Below are 24,188 nucleotides of genomic sequence, written 5' to 3'. Positions count from 1 at the left end.
AAGAATATCTTCTCTTTATCAAGTGCTTATCAGGCCTAAAGTCTATCCTTCCAGGAAATTACACACACTCTCATTTTACAGTGAATAACATTAACATACCTGTATTTAGGGAGCCATTAAATATAAAAAAAAAAACAAAACGATATATGTGGCTTAATCTGATTCTCCTGATAGATTTTTTTAATATATTTTAAATCTCAGTAAATTGCTTTTTAATAATTCACAGAGATATGTGAAACTAGATTTTAGTGTTCCCTATTTTTGTTTCTATTTAAAAACTTAAGAAAAAAACACTATGGCTGATTTGGGACCTATTTTCAGTTCCTCCTCCTTAAATCTTCTTAAATCACTAATACAAACTCACACCTTGTCACCAATTTCACATGAAACATTTAAAAGTATTATTCCAAGGAACACAAAGTAGGATCTATATATAAGGCAACCAATTTCTTCTTGTATATTTTCATTTGTCCTGTGTGTACTCACTGAGTTATTTATACCTAATCTTCACGTTAAAATTAAAGGATGTTTCTAATGTAGAAACACTACATTAGAATATCTACACTAATTATATCATGACCCTTAGATAATGTAATTATAATAGCTAAGTTTTTTAAAGTTATTCCAATATTATGAGACACTAAATGGAAGTTAACTCATAGATTATTAAAAAATATAGAACTACATACCTACTAAATATTCAATAAAAGAGCAAAAAAAGAGGTTATATACTTTGTCTAATATATAATGCAATGCAAGTGGACTTTTTAAAAACTTCTGTCAATGTCAACATAGATAGTAATTTTTTACACACAAAGGTGTAATATTTAGTGTATTAGGATTCATCTGCTTATTTTTTAAAAGATGAATTATTATTATTATCATTATTATTTATTTCAAAGACTTTATCTTTTAGAGTAGTTTTAGGTTCACAGCAAAGTATATAGGTAAGTATATATTTCCCATACACTCTTGCCCCTACACATGCATAGCTTCCTCCATTATCAATAACCCCAACCAAAGTAGTACATTTGTTTTAATTGATGAATCTACATTGACAAATCATAATCACCCCAAATCCATAGTACACCTTACTTGGAGTTATACTTTAATTGGATTTGGATGAATGTATAATTATATGTATCCATCATTATGGAATCATGTAGAGTACTTTCAGTGCCCTAAAAATCCTGTGCTCTGGCTATTTATCCCTCCCCACCAATCCCTGGCAACCACTGATCTTGTTATTGTCTCCAGAATGTCTTCCAGAATGTCACATAGTTGGAATCATACAGTATATAGCTCTTCAGATTGGCTTTGTTCACTTAGTAATATACTTGATAAGCTTCATAGCTTATTTTTTTCAGTGCTGAATAATATTCCATTGTCTGGATGTACCTCAGTTTATTTCTCCATTCTCTTGCCAAATGGCATCTTGGTTGCTTCCATGTTTTGGCAACTATGAGTATAGCTGATGTTAATATCAATATGCAGGTTTTTGTATGGACATAGGTTTTCATTTCCTTTGAATAAATACCAAGAAACACAAATTGTTGGATTATGTGGTAAAAGCATGTTTAGTTTTGTAAGAAACTGCCAACCTATCTTCCAAAGTGGCTGTACCATCCTGCATACCGACCAGCAATAAAAGGTTCCTATTGCTTCACATCCTCGTCAACATTTGCTATTGTTGGTGTTTCAGCTTTAGGCCATTCTAATAGGTGTATAGTGTTATCTCATTATTTTAATTTGCATTTCACTGATGACATATGATGTAGAAAGGCTTTTCATATGCTTATTTCCTATGTGTATATTTTCTTTGAAGAGATATCTGTTAAGGTCTTCAGCCCGTTTTTTAATCATGTTTTTTTTTTCTCTTGTTGATATTCAATTTTTCTTTTTATATTGTGGATAACAGTTTATTAAATAGGTCTAATGCAAATATTGTCTTCTAATTCTCTTGATATTATTTTTCATAGGTCGGAAATTTGTAATTTTAATGAAGTCCTACTTATCATTTATTCCTTGCGTGGAATGAGCCTTTCCTATTTTATCTAAGAAGTCATTGCCATTCCCAAGATTGCTTAAGTTCTCTTCTGTGTTATCTTCCAGGAGTTTTATAATTTTGTATTTTACATTTAGGTCTATGATCCTTTTTGAGTTAATTTTTGTGTAAGGTGTAAAGTCTGTCTCTTGGTTGTTTTTTTGTTTGTTTGTTTGTTTGTTTGGCATGTAGATGCCCAGTTGTTGCAGCATTATTTGTTGAAGAGACTATGTTGCTCCATTGTGAGTCTTATTATTTTTCAAATAGAATTATATATTTTTCTAGAGTAAGAAATATAAGCAGCTAAACTATCAAACAATAGTAAAAAGCTTATAAGTTGAAATACTTTTATCCAACAAATCTTAATTTTTTAATTCTTTCCAGAGGAGACTATTTCAGTATTTTTAGTTACATTCTGGTATTTGTCTCCATATGTATAGATATTTATTTATACCCTGCTATTACTTGGTATTTTAATTTAAATGATCATTTCTTGACTTCTTATATGGTAATGAAAATTGTGCTCTCAAACCTCAGTTCTCTGCCAGCTGCTTCCCAGTATCCCTCCAACATAGTGATTTCATGATTTTTCAGATTAAATCATTATCAATATTTACATGATTATACCTATGAAAATATTTTTAAATTCTTAGTCAAAATACTTCTGAGTTAGTTTCTTTTCTCATGAAATTTCTTCAAATTTTTCCTACAGTTGAAAAGGTTATTTATCCTTTACTTAGTTTTTAAAAATATGTATGGATATATGTATGTATGTATGTATTTATATACAGACACACCTTGTTCCTTTTACAAATATTTCAAATATCTATCAATGTATTTTCTAAAATTCCAAGTAAGCGAAATATATTACAAATATTTCCTGATAAACATTTCTCTCCTGTCTCTCTAGCCTCCTTTTCCATTCTGGAATGTTATAGTCCACCCCACAGCAAGTGTCCTGGATTTTTTTTTTTTTTCCTTCTCTCCTACTTCAGATTTCAGATTTTCTAAATCCCATTATTTCTCAGATTATTCTTGTTTTACCTGTATTATCTAAGCTAATTCTCTAATAGTATCCTGAGAATGATCAACAAAGTTAACATTTTGAACTCTTTCATATTGCACTTCCTTTTCCTTCAGAATTCTAAAGGCATTGCTTCACTGTTTTTAAATATCTTCAGCATTCCTATTGAGCAATTCGAAGCTCTTTAGATTTCTATTTCTTGGTATGCAATGTTGTGCTCTCTGACACTTTTAAGAATTTTTTTCACTCTCACTTGTATTCTCATATTTTATTAGGATATGCTTTGATGAAGGTCATCCTTTCGTTATGCTGAGTACAAGATTGATCTTTTCATACTTGTGGAAAATCTTCTTCCATGGTTTACTTTTGCAATTCTTCATCTTAATTTTTGCTTTTATTAATTTCTTGTTCTCACATTGCTTCTCAGATGTTACATCTTCTGGGCACATCTTCTAATTTTCTGTCTTTTCTCTCACTTTCCATCTCTGTCATTTGTGGGAATTTTTAGAATCATTCAATTCTTCTATGAAGTTGTTTTAGTTTGAAACAGCATATTTGAGTAGGTAAGAAGTTTTTATTGCACACTTATTTTTTATTTCACGTAGGTTATTATACTTGATTTTTAAATATAATATCTTCTCAGTGATCTTAAGATATAAATATTTTTTCTTTTCCTTTTATTATTTTTATTATTGTGACACTTGTCCCTCCTACTGGAGTCTTTTCTCAAATATCTGGATATCTTTGAATGTCCATTTATATTTAAGAATTTGTCCTTAAAAATCATAAAAAATCTCAATATATGTGTTGATGAATGAATGAAGGCTCATGAGAAGTGGGACTGCTCAGGAGGAGGTATGTATACTGAATATTTTTAGATCTCCTTTACCTGTCTTCTTTTTGAAATATATTCTCCCTGATCCTTTGACTTCTTTCATTTCATTTCATTTCATTTCATTTCATTTCATTTCATTATCCTGGTTATTTTTCTGATCTTTCTTTAATGCTCCTACTAAATTGCCAGTTGAGTATCTTTTCCTATGAGTAGAAAATAATAAAAGGAGACAAGGTCAGAGGGTAGCAGGGCCCAATGATGTAGAGGTTTTAGGCCATTACTGGAAATCTGGCTTTTATTCTGGGTAAAACGGAGAGGATTGAAGGGTTGGGAGTGGAGGAGTGACATGATCTAATTTTTAGAGAACGTAATGGCAAAATTGCTACACATTGGTTCGAGGTAGGAGAGTGGGAGGTAAGAAGGGGGGAAACAAGTTAGTGGCTGTAAAGTAAACTTGGTAACAGTCCAATGTGTTTGTTTTAAATGTAAGAGGGACTAGCTGGAATCTAGATTTTGTGTTCATAGCTATTTGTTTAGCTGTGTATCTGTATTATGTTATTTGCTAAAATTATACAAATGATGGATACTTTAGGTTTCCAAGAGGCACTGAGACCAGTTAGAAGGATTTCCTGCTGCTCTCTTATTGACTGTTCAAAATAATATGACACCAGTTTCATTTTGTTTTCTTTCTCTTTCTTTCTTTCTTTCTTTCTTTCTTTCTTTGACATTAGTTTCAATGTCAGTTATTGAAGAAATTTTTCAGGCATATCCTAAACTCCTGTAGAGAGTCTTTGTCTGACTGAACAGTGCTTGGAGGTAACACTTTAGATGCTTCTGAGGCCTTACAAGCTTTTATAGTTTATCTTTCAGCTTCATCTTTACCATGGTTTCCTGTGAGTGCCCTGGATATTGGGTTGGAAAATATTTATTAATTTTAGTATTTTTTGCCATTGGAGAGACTTAAGAATCTTCAAAATCAGCAAGATCTAGCTTCTTTTCATATAATTTCTTCAGCTTATCATTTTTGTCTTATACAATAAGCAGCAAGAAGAAACGAACGTAGGCTTTCATTCCTTTGCTAGATTGCCTAATCCTTTAGGTCCATTTCCCACCTTCCGTATCACCATAGAAAATAAGATTGCTGAAAGTTCTGCCACTTGGTACCACTGATCTACTTTCCTATAGTTTCTGACAAGATTTTTCTCAGTTTCTTTTAAACCATCCCCAGTTCCTTATCAAAGCCCCAAATTCTGTGAATAGTTTGGTCAAGGCTAAAGCTTTCTCTACTTCTTTCCTCAGAATACTTAATCTTTTTAAACTTCTGCCCCCTGCCATTTTGAAAGTCTTTCTCACAAGTAATGGTTTTGTTATGAGGGCCTTCCACTTGTGGTGCAAAATTTCTATATTAACTATGTACTAGCCATGCAGTAGTCATCTATCGCTCCATAACAAATCACTCCCCGATTTAGCATTTTAAAGCTATAAGCATTTACTATATAATATTCCCCATGGGTCATGAATCTGAGGACAGCTAGTTGCATGGTTCTGGCTCTAGGTCCCTTATGAAATTGCATTCAGGTGGTCAATCAGGCCTTAGAAAAGCTTCCAAGTTCGCTCATGTAGTTTTTGGCATGCTTCAGTTTCTCACTGGTTTTTGGCCGGAGACTTCAGTTTCTTGCCACATTAGTCCCTCCATAAGTTCCCTAAATGTATTCATAATATAACATCTGGCTTCCCCAAGAGTGATTGATGACAGAGAGAGAGAGAGACAGAGAGAGAGAGAGAGAGAGAGAGAACCCAACAGAAACTTGAGTCTCTTATCATCTAATCTCTGAAGTGATACGTGGCATACCATCACTTCTGCTTTAGCTAAATCATAGAGACCCACAGCCTTGGTAGAATGTGGGAAGATGTGAGCGTCAGGACAAGGGGGTCACTGGCAGCAATCTTTTAGATTACTGACCACGCTGAGTAAAACTGAGTTCCTCTCAGATCATAAGCAGCAAACTTAGATCTTTTCTTGGTAAACAAGTGACTACCTTAAAGTGGGAACTACAGTGCTTCTGACACTGAAATTTCTCTTATGGCAGAAGTGTCTGGCACTAAAGCATTCAATGAACTGCAGTAACTCATTTTATGGGTCATTGGATTTAATGGACAGATCTTTTTTTTTTTCTTCATTAATGATAGTTCATTTTCAGAGCATTGCTATTTTTAAGAATAAAATGCATGGAAGCTATTAAAAAAGCCAAGACATTTTAGAATTAGAATTTCTGCCTCAGTTTTCACAAGAGTCAATCATAATGGGAACTGGCATCCAATATAAATATTAAATACAGGCTGATTTCCCTCCTGGTCATATGCATTTAGATGGTCCCTGGGGGTACACTTTAGACATCATGAAACATAGCTTTTTAAAAGCAGTTGCCATTTTTATCAGAACTGATTTTGTTTTCCAACAAAGTAAGCATTTTAAAAGAAAATTGCCAAAAATCATGCTATGTGCAGGTCTAGATAATGAACCAAATATTTCAGTTTAAGAGCATATTCAGTGTTATCAGGATATTTTAAACAAAAGACATATACTTCATAATTAACACAGCTAGACAAGTTGAAAGATACAATAACTTTTCATTTGGTTTTAATTAGGCTGGAATTATGTCTTGGTTTCAAATTCTTTCTTTAATTAGGACCCCAGGTCTCCCATTGAAAAAACAAACTATTGATATACTAAAATCTTCATTGGATGAATCTCCTGGGCTATATATATATATATATATATATTTATATATGTATTTCAATCTCAAAAGTTTACATGCTGCATGATACCATTTATGTAACAGTCTCAAAATGACAAAACTATAGAAATCAAGAACGGATCAATGGTTGCCAGGGACTAAGGTGGTGGGCAGAGTAGGTACTAAAAGGATAGTACTAGGGAATTCCTTTGTAATGATGGAAGGTTTTTGTATTTTGATTGTGGTGGTAGTTACATTAATCTATAAATGTGGCAAAATTGAATAGAACCACACACATGTACACACACATACACACACACACACACACAAGCATGTGCATGTAAAAATTGGTGAATTCCAAATAAGACCTCTAGATTGTTCCAACTGACCAGTGTAAACTTCCTAGTTTTGATATTGTACTTACAGTAATGCAATATGTCATTACTGTGGAAAGTTGAGTGAAGAATACACAATACTGGTCTGGACTACGTTTCCCATTCTTGTAAGTGCATAATTATATTGAGATAAAAAGTTAAAAAATAAATGAGTAAATTATTAAATGGATTGCAATCAGAATAGATGTGTTTAATTCCACATTTCACATTTTTTCATGGGAATATATGGAGTCCGTACTTGTCAAAATTCAAGGAAAATTAAACTAACAATAAAATGATAATTTAAGTAAATCATAAATATATAATTTAATAAATAAATGTGAAATACTAAGAATTACACTTTGAGCTTGATATAAATGAGAACACTACATTTAATAGCATTAACTTATTTATGACACTTTTATGTTACTTTAATGAAATGATGAAAGTCTGTCCTTAAATTGCAAATTACATTAACGTCAAAATCTTATGTAAATGAATTAAAGGTATTATTCTCCAAGGTTATACAAATTTAATGTTACATTATTTTTTTCTGTTATGACATCAAAACCAAAGATATCCAACCCTCCTATTAATGTTAAAAATTATTTAATAGTCACACATCACATTATAGAACAGTAAATTTAACTATTTAAAAATGGAACTAGGAGAATGTGCCTAGAACAGGATAAATTCTTTTGTCCATGGACTTATTTATTTATTTTTTAAGTCAGCATGACTATATTTTTCTTGGCAATTATCCTAACATATAAATATTAAAAAAAAAAAACTCTTGGTGATTCATTGACTTGGCATTTAAGATGGACACTATTGCATCCTTAATTTCTCTACTGAGAGAATTTTTTCATAATTTAAGTTGAAATGTATATTTAACACCAATTATAAAATATTAGTGAAAATAGAAAAGCAATTTCTATTGAATGGTACACATTTTCTTTTTTTAATTGAAAAAAATTTTAATGTTTATTTTTAAGAGAGAGAGAGGGAGAGAGACAGAGCACGAGCGGGGATGGGAGGCGGGTCGGAGAGAGAGAGGGAGACACATAATCTGAAGCAGGCTCTAGCCCCTGAGCTGTCAGCACAGAGCCCGACTCAGAGCTCGAACCCACAAGCTGTGAGATCTTGACCTGAGCTGGAGTCGGACGCTTAACTGACTGAGCCACCCAGGCGCCCCTATGGTACACATTTTCTTTTCCTTACTATTAACAGAAGTAAAATTAAATATTTTAAGTGTTTTTAATAAAATATTTATAGTTCTAATGTAAATTATGCTCCTTGATTATTTTTACTTCTATACTGAATATAGAAATTGTTTTTGTTAACTTCTGGAAAATGAAATAAGGTGTTAAACTGAGATGTGACATTTGTAAAGGAAGATACAGAATAGTCTATCCATATACATAAATAGAAACAACTGAGAAGCTACAAAAATTAGTAAATATTTATTATACTTCAAATGAATCCTTAAAAAATGTGCCTCCAAGGAAAATAAAACAGGGGAAGTAAGGATATAACATTTAAAAAATCGTCCCTGAGATTTGTTAACATATCATGAACTAAAATGATTTTAGGGGTGTATTATTTGTATATCAATTGACAGTGCACTTCATAATGGAATAGAATAAAAGACTCAGAAATACATCCAATTTCACAATTTAAAAACAAATTAATGTATCCAAATGAATGAATCATAAATATTTGGGAGGGAGCTCATTATGAAATAAATTATGTGCAGAAAATTCGCTATTGTTTGGAAGAGGAAATATCAAAGTAGAACCATATAGCTTAGCATTCATCAACAAATTCACAGATGAATTAAACATCTTTTTAAAAAAGAAAAGTATAGTTGCATACTTAATACTTCAGAGGGTTTCTGAGTCATATTATGCAAAAGTGACATTTGAAAGGTGTCAAGGAAAGCAAGAGCCATAATCCTGTGCTTTTTGTGTGTTGAGATTCAGCAGACATGAACAGTTGGGAGGAGGGGGCTCTGGGTGTTTTACCTAAAACTCTTGCTTCATGTAGAGGAAGCTGTGATCATCACTAGCAGCATCTTGGGTTTTAGGCTCTTCCCTGACCCCTAGAAATCTAGCAAAGGCCTCTCCTTACCCTCAATCCTCCAGTACTTCCTTCCAACCATTTTATTTTCATTTAAGTCTGTGTAATTATTTTTTGTTTGTTTGGTATATATAGATTGGTTTCTATTTTTCTGACTAAAATGGGCTGTTACAATGACCATTATCTGGATGTGAGATTTAAACTGGGGTAGAGAAGTGCATTCAACAACTTGAAATAAAATGTTATTTTCAGGGAAATTGTAAAAATATAATTTTGTTCAACTTAAGGTCTAGATGATTACTTCATGAAACATGATTTACTCACTTGATTTTCATCAATTTCTGGCATAAGTCTATTTGCTCAATAGTCTCTAATTTAATTTTGGATATTACATACCTGAAAGTTTTCAGTCACACGACTGTCTAAGCAAATTATGAAGGAAGGCAATTCCACATGTGTGTTGAGTATGTCTCACTATGTAAAACTTGGATTATCCTGTCAAAATTGGTCTACCAGATTTAATGTCCCCTTGAAACCTTAATAATACTTTCTCACAAAGCAAATCTGATAATAAAATACAGGGAAACAAACTAGCCTAGTGTTTTTCTTCCTGAAATATATTACCTAATGATTACAGAACTTCTATTGGTTACAAAATGAATGTTTACTTTTAGAGATAGTATGAATTTTGTAGAGGAATTTATTTTAGCTGCTAAGTTCTGAATGTCTTTAATCCTTGGAAATATTTTTCCATATTTTATTATAATACAGATTTTTTATTGATCATTTTTCATAATTGTTTTAAAATGATTGCATTAGATAATGCTATATTTTAGAATAACCACTGGGCAATGGCTCATAGTACTGTGATTTAGAGAATGTACTTTGGTCAAGTCCACCAAAGCCACAGACTAGTAAGCCAAATTTTCGTTGGCTTGAGATGTATCATTTATGACTACTTCTCAGTTATCCATGTGGAGAAGCTTGTTTGTAATTATAAAATATCCAAGCAGCCAACAAGATAATGTATTCTTTGGGACCAAAATAAATTAGTGTGCCCATAAATTAAGATGCCCATAAAGACAAAGGATTTTTTTATGTTTATTTATTTTGAGAGAGAGAGAGAGAGAGAGAGAGAGAGAGAGAGAGAATATACACAGAAGGGGCAAAGAGAGAGGGAGAGACAGTCCCAAGCAGGCTCTTTGCTGTAAGTGCAGAGCCTGACTCAGGGCTTGAACTCATGAACTGTAAGATCATGACCTAAGCTGAAGTCAGACTTTTAACCGACTGAGCCACACAGGTGTCCACCCCCTTTAAAGATAAACTTAATACAAGAATGCTTGCTTCTCCTGAAATTTGTAAGAATGAATTTATTCCGCCCACAAACTTCTCTTCCCATATTATCCTAAGTAAGATCTAGTGTTGAAACTAACTAAACAGAGCCCCAATGTATACATCTTTTCCCAAAGCACTTACATTGTAAGATAATTAGGAATATGCTCAGAAAACAATCTGAGGATTGTGCATAATTAAAACCATAATTTTGCAAGCATTTCTGCCATTTTGGTTAGAAGAAATGTTTGTAGTGATTATAAACCAGGATTTGCAGCTTCTGTAATACAGAGGTAGAGAGAAAATTGGGAGCAGCCTTCAAAGTATTGTGCCTTTCATTTGTGTATTTGAAGATACACCAATGGAAAAACAACTACAATCTGGCACCTACAAAATATCAAATTCTTAGGTAGATTAACTGAGATTAGTGCTCACAACATTCCCATGGGGAATTTGTTTCCCAAATTTACATGTGAGAAAATTGAGCCTGGATAGTATGGTAGAGATGAGTAGCCATTTGCTCAGATGTATGCTTTGTTTGTTTGCTTGTTTTGTTTGATTTTCTTACCTTTTTTCTAGTGTTAAAAAAACAAAATTAAACCAGATATATTTGAAGATCTCATTGGCTGTATTAAACAATTTATAAATTGGGCAGCATCCCAGCTAGCAAGGGATGGGGGGCTCAGTTGAGCTGCAGAAAAGGAAAGGTTTTTAAAAGCAGACAGGGAGAAGAAAAAAGAAAATTATTAGCAAGCAATGCATTATTTTAGGCAAGGTTGCTCTCCTAAGAGAAATAGGAAGGTATGGATTACTCCTGGTGCTGATCAGGAAATTCCATTTTGTTGGTTAAAGGTTACATTTCTGGGAGGGTTGAAACTGCAGTTAGGTTAGGTATTAAATCTTGGTTTGCTGATGTGGGACCTTAATATCAGTGACTCCATTTTGGCCTATGGTCTTCTTTTTTAATGCTAGTTCTTATAAAATTCATTGTGTCCACATGACTAAATTGGATCAATGGAATTTGTGTATTGGTGTAGAGGTGACCTGTTCCATTTCCAGTCCTGGTTCATGTAAGTATCCCACAACCTTTTGCGATGATTTTTTTTTTTCCTTCTGGCTGGATTGGGAATAACTTCTAAGGAAACCAAGGAAAACATATTGTGGAAATGAGGGTGTGTTGGTCAGCCTGGCTATCTAAATAACTACATGGAGGAGGCTAACTTGCCTATGTGTCCACTCATTCATTACAACCCTACCATGCTTGGGGCACCTGAGTGGCTCAGTGGGTTAAGCATCTGACTCTTGATTTCGACTTAGGTCATGATCTCATGGTTCGTGAGATAGAGCCCCGTGTCGGGCTCCATGCTGACAGCAAGGAGCCTGGTTGGGATTCTCTCTCCTTTACTCTCTGCCCCTCCCCTGTTTGCATTCTCTCTCTCTTTCTCTCTGCCCCTCCTCTGCTTGCATTCTCTCTCTCTCTCTCTCTCTCTCTCTCTCTCTCTCTCAAAATAAATAAATAAATAAATAAATAAATATAAAAAAAAACCCTCTACCCTGCTTGAGCCATACATTTTGTTTGCAGTTAGTCCTCTCCAACTAATTTAGTTAAATTGCCTGAATTCTCAAACTTGGTAAACGGAAGAAAGAATTCTTGAATTCAAGTCATAGGATTTAAAATCCCAATGTATCTACCACAAAGTCTGTTCTGTGTGTGTAAGTGTATGTGATGACAGATAAGCATGGGTACAGTAGGATCCTTGTGACTGATCATTTACAAGGTACATAGGTGTTTCTGAAGAAATTGACATATAACCAGCAGGACTTTGTAATGTGCACACGTATTTTAAAAGTTGTTCTTTCATTTGCTGAAACTGTTATGTGTCACTGTTTATAACTTTTAGAACTATTTGTCTTTGTAAAAATTAAAGATAATATTACTGTGGCTGTAAGCATTACATACCAAGAGTCTCTGTCCTTATCCTGTCTTTTACTTGGGAAATCATCCATGATTCCATTTTGTTTTGTTAGAGTCATTGGGTGTCAGTCTTCTGAGGGCAGGAGTTTGGTTGCTGTAAGTTATCAAGCAAGGATTAACCAACTTGACTAGACAGCTACTAGTAGTGTTTCTTTGTGCAACGACTCTACATAACTTGCATCATATGTATCTTTTATTTGAATGGATCACTGTTGAGTAGGAGATAATACCATCTATGATTTGTGTAGTATGGAATAAGTAGAGAATTATCCTAAATGGAATGAATTAGTAGATTCTCTATCATTAATACAAAAACAAAAGGGAAACAATAGTCCTCTTGCCCCTGTTCCTCAATGATTTCATCCATCAGGGTGATTGTCTCCACACCCGCAGATCATCAATCCATTCCTTTTCCTAGGGACTTTTTTTCCCCTAACACAGACTCCTTCTATCAACCCTAAGTACAACTCAGGGGGAGTGATTGTATTTAAATACAAGTCTGATCAAATGTTCAATAACTTCTTTTCAAAGGCCTTTAATTGCCACTTCATTCTAAGGTTATTAGGAGAAAGTCTAACTTTCTATATTCATAACTGCTAATTCTAAACTTCTAGGAGAACAAATCCTGACCTATTTTAGACTCTACATAATTAATTTTTGAATAAATCTTGAATTTATTCAATTTTTAAATAATTAAATTTGAATAAAAAATGAAATCATGTTTGATAATTATGGCTTGGGAAGGTTGGGTAGTGGGGAAGTCATGAGCCATGCATTAAAATTTTCTATGAATGGATGTTGGTGGGATAAAGGACTCCAGAACCCCCAAAAGAATGGTAGAAAAATGTTTTTAAAGTGACAGTGAGCAGTGAAGGTAATAACTTTACATCTAGATTCCAGACAGCCAGGTTTCAATCAAGGCCAGGAAGTTTAGGGAATATTCGAATATAAGATATAGATAAATAAAAGGTTTCTGTTTTGTTTTTGATATCCTTTAGTGGGTCATGCCTTTCATGTTCCATATTCTCCATACAATGGTATGTATATATAACATCTCCTTTGATGTTATGATAGGCTTCAAAAATACTATAGTATGACTCAGCACTCTCCCCTTACCTCCCAGTCTCCTCCTCTCCAGTGTTCATTTCCATTAATGTCATTGCTTAACATTTCCCAGTTATTTAGCTCAATAGCCTGAGTCATCCCAGAATTTTCCCATTCCCATTAGGATTTTAACTCCTCAGTATTTCTTCAGTTGTGTTCCTGTTTCCATCCATGGTATCTATGCTTTTATTCAGATTATCATTTCTCTTGGGTATTACAATCATTTTCCACATATTTCCTGACTTTACAGGAGAGTCTGGCAGAGAATTTGTAGCAAAGGCTTTGTGTCAGGGCAAAATACACTTGGATATGAATTCTGCCCATGCTAATGACCTTGGACAGGTTGATTGCCTACATTTTTCTTATTTGTAAATCACTACAAATGTAGTGATGGGGTTCAGGAAGGCCACCCTTGAATGTGTCACTTTGGCTTGTGGATTATTTCAAGCTGAAAACAGTCAAGGCCGAAGAGCCTCAAGAAGAACTTTTTCCTCCCCCTTAATTGCCTATAAGAACTTAGATAGGGAGTCTGTACCAGGAAAAGAGCTATTACCAAAGATAACTTTTTTGTTTGTTTTTTTAAATCAGAAAGACTTCTCTACTTGGCATGGCAAGGCAATCATTTATTTAAGAAACATTTGTTCTTTCCATCTTCCTGTTAATTGTCCTCCTGCCCTTTAAAGTCCCAGACCCCTACCCCCTTATCCACTATTCATGTGACTTAGATAATTGTCTCTCCTTTTCTCTTCATTCAGGATGCATAATGTACAACACTGTACCAAGGTTCTCATATATACTTACTATATTTTTTCTTCCCTCCTCAGACGCAGAATTTCAGAGACTTAAAAAGATTTTATGACACCTAAATTGTTATAGAAATATAACTTACATTGTATATTTGTATGTTCAGTTATATACTTGTCAAATATCTATGTATCAAGTAATTTTTATGAGTTTAATTGGAAATTGATTAAGCCATTCAGAAATTTGTGTATATCAAACAAATGCCAGTACACATTCATGAAATATTGCTAAACTGAAGATTATATTCATGAAAATAGCAAAGCATTAGATTCTTAAAATATTGTGATTTTAAAACTAGATGATAATGAGACATTAAGCATTATTAAATAAAGATAGGATATTTATTATAATGTAGGACTTCAGATTTCTTATTTTGGAGGTCACTGGAATAAGGAGAAAGCAAAAAATGCTAAAGCATACATAATGTAAACTAAATGGCTACATATATTTAAATTCATATATACTCAAGGGTACCACTTCTGACAAATGTTACTAAATGTCAAGCTTAATTATAAAACTGAAGACAATTTTAATTATCAATTAATATAATTTTAGAGGCTTTTAAGAATTTGAGAATCTCTCAAATCTTACTTAAATCAACTTCATTGATTGTTAATGCAGCCAGCTGTCTTAGATTTCAAGAAAATATATTTACTAATAACATTTTGAATAATCTTTTTAAAGCCAACAAATGGCTCCAAAAATCTATCAGAAAGAATACTTAACTATAATATCCTATAGAGGAGATTTTTGTGTTCTCTGAATTTTATAATAAAATGTTTTACAGAATTTTTTGTTAATTTAGCATCAGCTCAATAATGCATGCATAGGAAAAAAATATCTAAGAGACTACATGTATTAGTTATCTCTTGCTGTGTAACAAATTACCACAAACTTGGTGACTTAAAAAAACAACACAGTATTTATCTCACAGTTTCTGTAGTCCTAGAGTCTTGTCATAGCCTATCTAGGTCCTCTGAAGGCGGTGCCCAGTCTTGCCAGAATGGGGCTGTCATGTGGAGACTTGAATGGTGATGCATCTGTTTTCACCTCACTCAGGTTGTTCGCAGAGTTCATTCCGTTGCTGCTCTAGGACTGAGGCTTGGGTTTCCTGGCTGTTGGCTAGAGGCCATTCTCAACTCCAAGCGATTGCCTTTGATTCCTTTAGGCTACAAACTTTTATGGGCCAGTGTTTTTGCCATTTGAATCCCCCATTGTGGCCATTGACTTCATCAAGCCAGCAAAGAAAATCTCTAGAGCAAGCCTGCCAGCAAGACGTTGTTTTATGAAAAGTGCACAATCACAGGACTGATTTCTCATCACCTTTCCATATTATATTAGTAAGAAGCAGGTCACAGATCCTGCCCACACTCAGGGGAGAAGATTATGTGAAGAAGTGAATATTTGGAGGGGAGATTATACAACCTAGAATCTTTCCATCAGACTATAGAAACAATAAACTTATAAAATTTTAAGTCTAGTTTCAGGTCAGGAACAATGATTTGGAAACTACTCTAGAAATTCAGTTCTCTGAACAACATATCCTTCCCAACACTTTCCTAATGAAGGCTTGGGAATGTCATAGCTTATCCATAATTGGTTATTGAATGAATAGCTGATGAATGATGAAGGAATGATGAATAATTATTGAAGGAGTAATGAATAAATGAAGGATTGCATGTTTAGTTTTATCTTATACAGCCACTAAAATAAATGATTTCTCCTTAAACAAATGAAAAGTAGATGAATAAGGGAGAATATAAGCTTAATGACTTTGGTTTTTTGTTTTGTTTTGTTTTGGTGACAAAATGTGTCCTTTTCCTTTTTTTAAAAAAAATAAGGGATAAAGGTTCACTGAGTGCACTTTATGAGAATGTTCACCTAATGCACTTTTTCCCCATATACTCACCATTTTTCCAATATAATTGAGTCCAATGAGTTATTTATAAAAGGCAGAGACATTTGGAAAATTAGGAACCCTGTTTCCATTAAACCATTACAAATAATGGTCCAATGCAAATAATTACAAATTACAAATAATACAAGTGGTATCAACAGTATATATGGAGACAGTTATAGCAATACATTTAAAAATGTAAAATATGGGGTACCTGGGTGGCTCAGTCCATAGAGCATCCAATTTCGACTTGGGTCATGAACTCATGGTTTGTGAGTTCAAGCCCCAAGTCAGGCTCTGTGCTGACAGCTCAGAGCCTGGAGCCTGCTTCAGATATTGTGTCTTTCTCTCTCTCTGTTCCTCCCCTGCTCTCTCTCTCTCTCTCTCCCTCTCCCTCTCCCCCTCCCTCCCTCCCTCTCCCTCTCTCTCTCAAAAATAAATAAGGATTTTTTTTAATGTAAGATGTATTACTTACCAGCCCAAGGATAAAATGTTATAGTGCAGATGTAATTAATAAAGCATTTTTATCTTCCAACTGTGACAGCTTTTTATCTTCAAGCATATTAGACCTACGCACAGCAGTTGCATAGCCCTTAGTGCCAGGCCAGTTACTCCCTCACCACATGTTGCTGTGAAAATTCATTGCAAGGGAGCAAAAATAGATTTTTTTTTTACTGCTGTTTGCAATCTCTGGTCAAGACAAAACTGCACAATGGGGCACCTGGGTGGCTCAGTCAGTTAAGGTCCCACTCTTGGTTTTGGCCCAGGTCATGATCTCACGATTTCATGAGTTCAAGCCCCGTGTTGGACTCTGTGCTGACAATGCAGAGGAGACTACTTGGGATTCTCTCTCTCCCTCTCTTGCTGCCCCTCCCCCCTCAAGCTGTCTCTCTCTCTCTCAAAATAAAGAATAACCTTAAAAAATTAAAAAAAAAAAAAGACAAAACTGCATTTGTAGCTCTGAGATACAAGAAACAATACTGGGAAGAACATGTTAGGAAAAAATGCAGAAGAGTTTTTTTCATGTCACAATCTATGGGAGTGTAGAATTTGACTTGTTCATGTAAAATTGGAAGCTCTGAGAATATATCGAATTCAAGTCTATGTCATTCTTCCAAATAGATGACTCTTGCTTAATTTAGTGAGTTATTCTATGTAAATAAAGGCTGTGAATATTTTTACTGCAACATTTTTATAAAAGCATAAATTTAAATATAATTTACTATTTTCAAATTTCAGAAATCAATATTTATATGATGTTATTTTGAGAAACGTTTGGAAAATATGCACTATTGGAATTATTAGGTTGTTAAGAACTCCTTCTGTAGCCTCTTCCTAGCTCCTATTTTCTCCCTTTTGAAAAAGAACGTTTATGATATTCTGGAACATAACACAATAGTTACTTAATTATTGTTACTTTCAGATAGGAATAAAAATAACTAATCTAATACACTTTATTTATAATTGATGCAAATGAAATTATTAAAAATATTACTTTAAATTCAAAACAGATATCAGCTAACCACTGACATAAATGTTTGTAAACTTATTGAATGGAACTTTAAATGTTTCCCTTCTCTCCAGAAGTTCTGCATTTCTAGCTAATACTGTTCAATGTGTCTTGACAGACTACATAAATTTTACATAAATTTCCAGCTTGTTAAACTTTTTTTTCCTATTAAGAACTTTTGAAAATTTGTCAATCTATTATCGTTGCATATGCATGAGTGGTGTCATACAAACAAACGCAGAATTAAAAGTGTCTGGAAATCTTTTAATATTTTTCACATTTCATCTCCTCTAAGCCAAAGATATTCTTTTAAATATGTGTATAAAGTTCTTGTCATTTCCTCATTAAATATTTCTGCAATTCCATTAAAGCTTTCACACATGATAGCAACGCCATCTTAGGCCTGGCAACACATTTTCTTCACATAATAATGACTATACTGAATTTTTTTTAACTGTTTAAGTTATACTCCTCATCTTCACTATCAGTTGAAAACAAGGAGTATGGTCTCTGCGGGCATCACATCCCATTGACAGACGTGACTTCATCTATAGACACAGTATTGACGTTGCAAACTGCGTGTCTGTATCCCACCAAAACTCTTATCTTGAAACCTTAACTCCAGAGGTGGTAGTGTAAGGTTGGGGCTTTGAGGGGGGGATTAGTCATGAGGGCAGAGCTCCCATGAATGAGATTAGTCGCTTTATAAAAGACACCACACAGTTCTCTCTCACTCTTTTTATACCATGCAAGAATAAAAGGAGAAGTAGGTTTTCTGCAGCCTGGAAAGGGGTTCTACCAAAACTTGACCATGCTGGCACCCTGATCTTGGACTTGAAACCTCCAAACTGTGAGAAATGAATGTTTGCTGTTTAAGACCTCCAGCCTATGGTAACCTGTTATAATAGTCTGAACTGACCAACACACTGGGTAACCTGTGTAATTGTTGATCCCAGTTATGATATCTTTTGACATTTGGATCTTTTTTTCCCCAAAGATTTTCTTTTAAAAACAGACATATTGTGAATGATGCATTGCCATACTCAACATTCTAATCATCAAATATTTGGGGACTGGCACATACTTTGAGATGTGTCATGAAATGTTTGTACTTTTAAAGTAACTTTATAGAATGTCTTTCATTATATTTGGTATACATGATTTTGAATTGAAATGTTAGCTATTTTTTTCCGTTATAATGAGGCCAGATTTAACTTGATAATTTCCTATTGGTGATACAGGTAGTTATTTTGTATTTCTGTCCTCAATATTATCCTTGTTTCTCCAACAGGCACTCTGGATTGAGGGTCTTTGCACGTACTGCTCTTTGGGTACAAGTGTTTTTCTCCACATCATGCCTGTCTGGCAAAATCCATTACTCCCCTTAAGACCTTCCTCAAATATCATTCTCAAAAGGAGGTCTACACTGACCCTATTTGCTCTCTGGACCTTTTGAATTTTTTCCCAAGCCAAGTCCTCCCTGTTTACTTTACTTGGAAATAATTCAACTAATTTTTACCATAGAATTGTCATTAATTATCATAATATGTAAGTTACTTATTATACCTGTATTGTTTATTGTCTCTGTACTCCAGAAGACAGAAATAATTTATTTTGTTTATTGATGTGTCCCATACACTTAGAAGAGATCCCAACATATAGTAGGGAATGAATACATACATGTTAAATGGGTACACCAATTTGGGAATGAATGAAGGAATCAGTGAAATCCTAGCTTCCCTAAATGACATATTGGAAGTTTTTGGGGTTTTTTTATTAAAAATGAAAATGCAGATTTATATTTTGATACACTTTTGAAATAATCAAAATTAATGAAAAAGATCATATGTTTACCATAATGATCACAGAACAATTTTGGAGGTCTGAAAGAAAAATAAATATCTACAAGAGTAATTTCTTTTGGTGAACAGGTGGAAAGAATACACAAATTTAGAGAGCATGTGAGTAAATATTACCTCTATTACTTATGCCAATGTATAGAATTTAGTTTCTACCTTAAAAAAATCAGACCACCTTATTGTTATTTGATCCTTACCAAACAGAACTGTGGGTTATATTTCAGAATTTATATACCTGATTTTTAAAAATTTATTTTAGCAGTTCTGTAAAGCTTCCCATTATAGTTATTCCTTTTGTCTCTTTTCTCTATGATGTTCAGGAGAAAACACATACCTTATTTTACCTTGTCTAGAGTTTGTGTTCACACAAAAAGGTAACTTCCTAATTAATAAATTTCCAAGGTGAAAAAACCTAAGGTATCCAAAGTCTTTCCAAAAATCAATAATCACTTCAAGTGAAAATTGGTTTAAAATTGTTAATTTAGTTAACAGTTCAAGAAATACTTACCACCACCCCCCCATAAGTCCAGCCCATAGTATTAGTTTATGACTGAAGTAATAGATCATTATTTCCTCGGCTGAATACCAAATAAAGTAATAGACTGGACTTTAGGAGTCTAGTTTTAGAAAAAGAAGAAAAATATCTTCACACACTGTAGCTACATTCAGACTAGTGAAATGGTAGTGCAACCTTGGGAAAGGACAGTCATATCTCTTATCAGAAGAGATCTCACAGGTATTGGTTCATTGATGGAATTGCACTGGAATTTCAGGTGGAACTGTATACACCTTGAAGATTCTCTATTCCTCTCTGTGCCTCTTTCGCTTTTCCCCTCCAACTGAAGTATATAGAATGTACCACTGAGGTCACTATTAAGGCATAAGGAGTTTGATTCTCTCTATTCCCTGAAAAGTATAAGTGTTGGTTGGAGGATGTTCCACAAACACTATAATTTTCCTGAAATTCCACTCTGGACAACAAGCTGTGTAATCAGTCTCCCAAGGTTTCAGATACCTCTGAGGGCAGTAGTATTTTGTAAAAAGGTTGAGATTAAGAAAAAAAAAGTTGCAACACAGTTCAAACCTTATCATTAATACTGTTTATCCTTTCACAAACATCAGTGGCTGTTATGGACTGAATGTTTGTATTTCCCAAAGTTCATATGTTGAAAACCCTAATCCCCAATGTTATGGTATTAGGTGGCAGGTCCTTTGGGAGGTAATTGGATCAGGAGAGCTGAGCCCGCATGATGCGATTAGTCTCTTGTCAGAAGAGAGCTTGCTCTCTGTGTTCTCTCTGCCATGGAGGACACAAGGAGAAGGCAGCCATCTGCAAACTAGGAAACAAGTTCTCACTAGGGGCCGGCACCTTCATCTCAGACTTCTTATCCTCCAGAACTGTGAGGTACGTGTTTGCTGTTTCAGCCACACAGTTGGTAATGGTAATTCGTTAATAACAGCCCAATCTAACTAGGACAGTGGCCGTATCAAGTTTTACATTTGATTTAGCAGTTTGTTAATATCTTTTAAAATTCAAAATATATGAACCCTCTTCACTTCCCCTTCCTGCCTAGTGTTGGTGGAAAAAAACATCCTCAGTCTAGGATTCAATGCTCTGCCAGTACTCGCACATCACTACATGGTACAATATGATCTACAGAGCCAGAAAACTCAAATTAAAGTAAATTTGCATCAATAAGGAGATGACTGAAAAAAATGCAGTGTATCATATCATGGAATAATATGTCTATTTCAAAATAGTGTGTTTCTTCTGAATTTATTGACTAAAAGAGGCTTCCATGATGCTTTAAAGGACACAAATGCGTTGTAATGAAATGTATGTATAGATCTTCCTCAATTTACAATGAGATTATGTCCCGGTAAACCTATCATAAGTGGAAAATATTGTAAGTCAAAAATGCATTTAATATTCCTAACCTACCAAATGTCAAACATGGTAGCCTAGCTTAGCCTATTTTAAGTGTGCTCAGAGCAGTTACTTTAGCCTACAGTTGGGCAAAATCATCCATCACAAAGACTATTTTATAATGAAGAGGTGACCATCTCATGTAATTTGCTGAATACTGTACTGGAAGTGAAAAAATGCAATGGCTGAATGTGGACAGAATAGTTCTAACTGTATCAGTTGTTCACTTTGGTGATCATGTGGCTGACAGGTTGCCTAAAATCTCTAGAGGGTATCATACCACATGTTGCTAGTCTGGGAAAAGATAAAAATTCAGAATTCGAAGAATGGTTTCTATTGAATGTGTATTGATTTTGCACCATTGTAAAGTTGAATAATTGTAAATTGAACCATAGTAAGTCAGCGACTGTCTGTACAGTATTATATCTTGATGTAAATCACAAATGAATAAGCAACATCCAAAACTTATATAATTTCATAACCATGAAGAAGGATTTTGAAGGAGAAATACTAATCTGGTGACACTGTTTATAGAAAGGAGGTGGAAAGGGGAAAGTAGAGGGGAAGTTGCAGGTTAGATTCTAATACAACAAGTAACTAAGAACCTCAAAAATGTCCAGCCACACGAGTGATGTTTAAAATGGCAAAAATTTAAGTAAACACCTGTATGTTTATATGCATATATATGCATGCCATGGGAGTTTGGATGGATTGATTTTGTTACTTCCAAACATGATGTTTTGTTGCTAATTAAAAACTGATGCACATTTTTAATTAACGTAAGACTATTGATAGAAAAAAACCTGAACCATCTTATATAGTGTAATCTCATTTATTTCAGGAGATACAATGGAGAATTTCTAAGTTTTCTTTAGAAAATTATATTTTTAATTTATTTCATAACTAAATAGTGTAAAAAACAATACAATATTTCAATACAATTCAAAAACAGGAAATATGGAAAATCTATGAAAATTGTGAGGAATTCTCTTGGGTACAGTAGTGATTCAGAGTGAAAAGGAACCAAGGTGCCATATTTAGTAAAACACATTGTACAAGAAGTGACATCTGGCCCTTCTCCCATCCAAACATTTTAGTTTTCATCTGCCCTTTGCAGGTGGTTTGTTAGGGAATGTAAGTGGAAATGTATAGTCACTAAATCATACCGTCCTAGATTTCAATTAGTTTTTTTCTATTTTTAGATTTAAGTGATTTTAAACAATTTTCTGTTTCCTGAACTAAAAAGTCTGCATTTTAAAACTAATCCTTTGCAGAAGGCTTTTCAAGGTAACATGGTTGTGTCCCTTTCTCCAACTGCAGGTCCCAAATATTCCCACCTGCTCTTGCTGTCACTACACCTCATTTGAGATTTCTTTTTCTCCAATGCCTGGCTTCCAACATCCACAGAGCAATGAACAAGAGAAAGGGTTAACAGCACTTGAATCAGATACTGAGATATTACAAGTCTACCCTGGTCTTCTGGGGTTTAAGATCTCAGGATGTTCTCTTAAACTAGTTGATTCAAGATCCAAGTAAAATGCCACATAACAAACAGCTCCTTAAGATGTCTGCCATCCATTCCTTGCCTGCTTCCCCTCTTCCCTCAGACCAGGACGGGGCCAAGCAGGCAGTTGTAAACAAATGACAGAATAATTGAATAAACAATTATAAATTTATCCTTCACTGCAATTCTTACATATTCTCATAGAATTGGGAAAGGAGGTAGAAAGGTGATAAACAGTCACGTGTTAAGCTAAATACTTCCAAGTGGAATGAAAGGTGAAGGTGCATTGTCGTACAAGAATTTCCATCCTAGCACTCCCATCCCTGCAATTTAATCTCTGGAGTGGTATTTAATTCAGGATAAAATAGTATTCAGCTGGTTTATTACTTATTGCCATATTAATATTATTAATACTTAATTCAGTATCTCATTATTCAGAATTGAGGTGGTAAAGATCATGTTGTATTTATGGCTCTATATAAGGACTGAGAAGGTTCTGGCTCTAAGACTAGCCTACTCCGTCCTTCCATCTGTCTGGTTGGAAAAGCCTTATTGAAATCATTCTTTATAGGACAAAGCCATAAGTAATGAGCTTTAAATTTACCAGGGCTAAATCTACACCAGGAAAAATTCTAAGAGTATGACCAAGTTTTTGGATGCTACCTCTGGATAGTCAGCATATATCACTAGGCAACTAAATAAGCTCCTGTGCATAGGACTTTAAGTGCAGTGCACAACACATGATGATGATGATGATGATGATGATGATGTTAATTTATTGGCAGTATTGCACTGATCCCCAAATTGTTTTGGTCTCAGGGACTCAGTCAGATAAGCTCACTTGGATAAGCATCAGTTGCATAAGCATCTGACTCTTGATTTCAGCTCAGGTCATGATCTTATGGTTTGTGAGTTTGAGCCCCTTGTTGAACTCTGCTGACAGTGCAGAGCCTGCTTGGGATTCTCTCTCTTTCCCACTCTCTCTGCCCCTCCCTGCTTGCATGCATTCTCTCTCTCATATATATATATATATATATATATATATATATAATGTAATATATAATGTAATATAATATATATTAATATATTAAAAGCTCAAAAAACTTTATTACATGTTAACATGGAAAACATACTTTTTTATGAAAATAAGCGTATTTTAGAAAATATTTAGTGAGAGGTAGT

Source organism: Neofelis nebulosa, chromosome 1 (genome assembly GCF_028018385.1).
Source record: "Neofelis nebulosa isolate mNeoNeb1 chromosome 1, mNeoNeb1.pri, whole genome shotgun sequence".
In the NCBI taxonomy this organism is placed as follows: domain Eukaryota; kingdom Metazoa; phylum Chordata; class Mammalia; order Carnivora; family Felidae; genus Neofelis; species Neofelis nebulosa.
Note: the sequence above shows the minus strand (reverse complement) of the source record.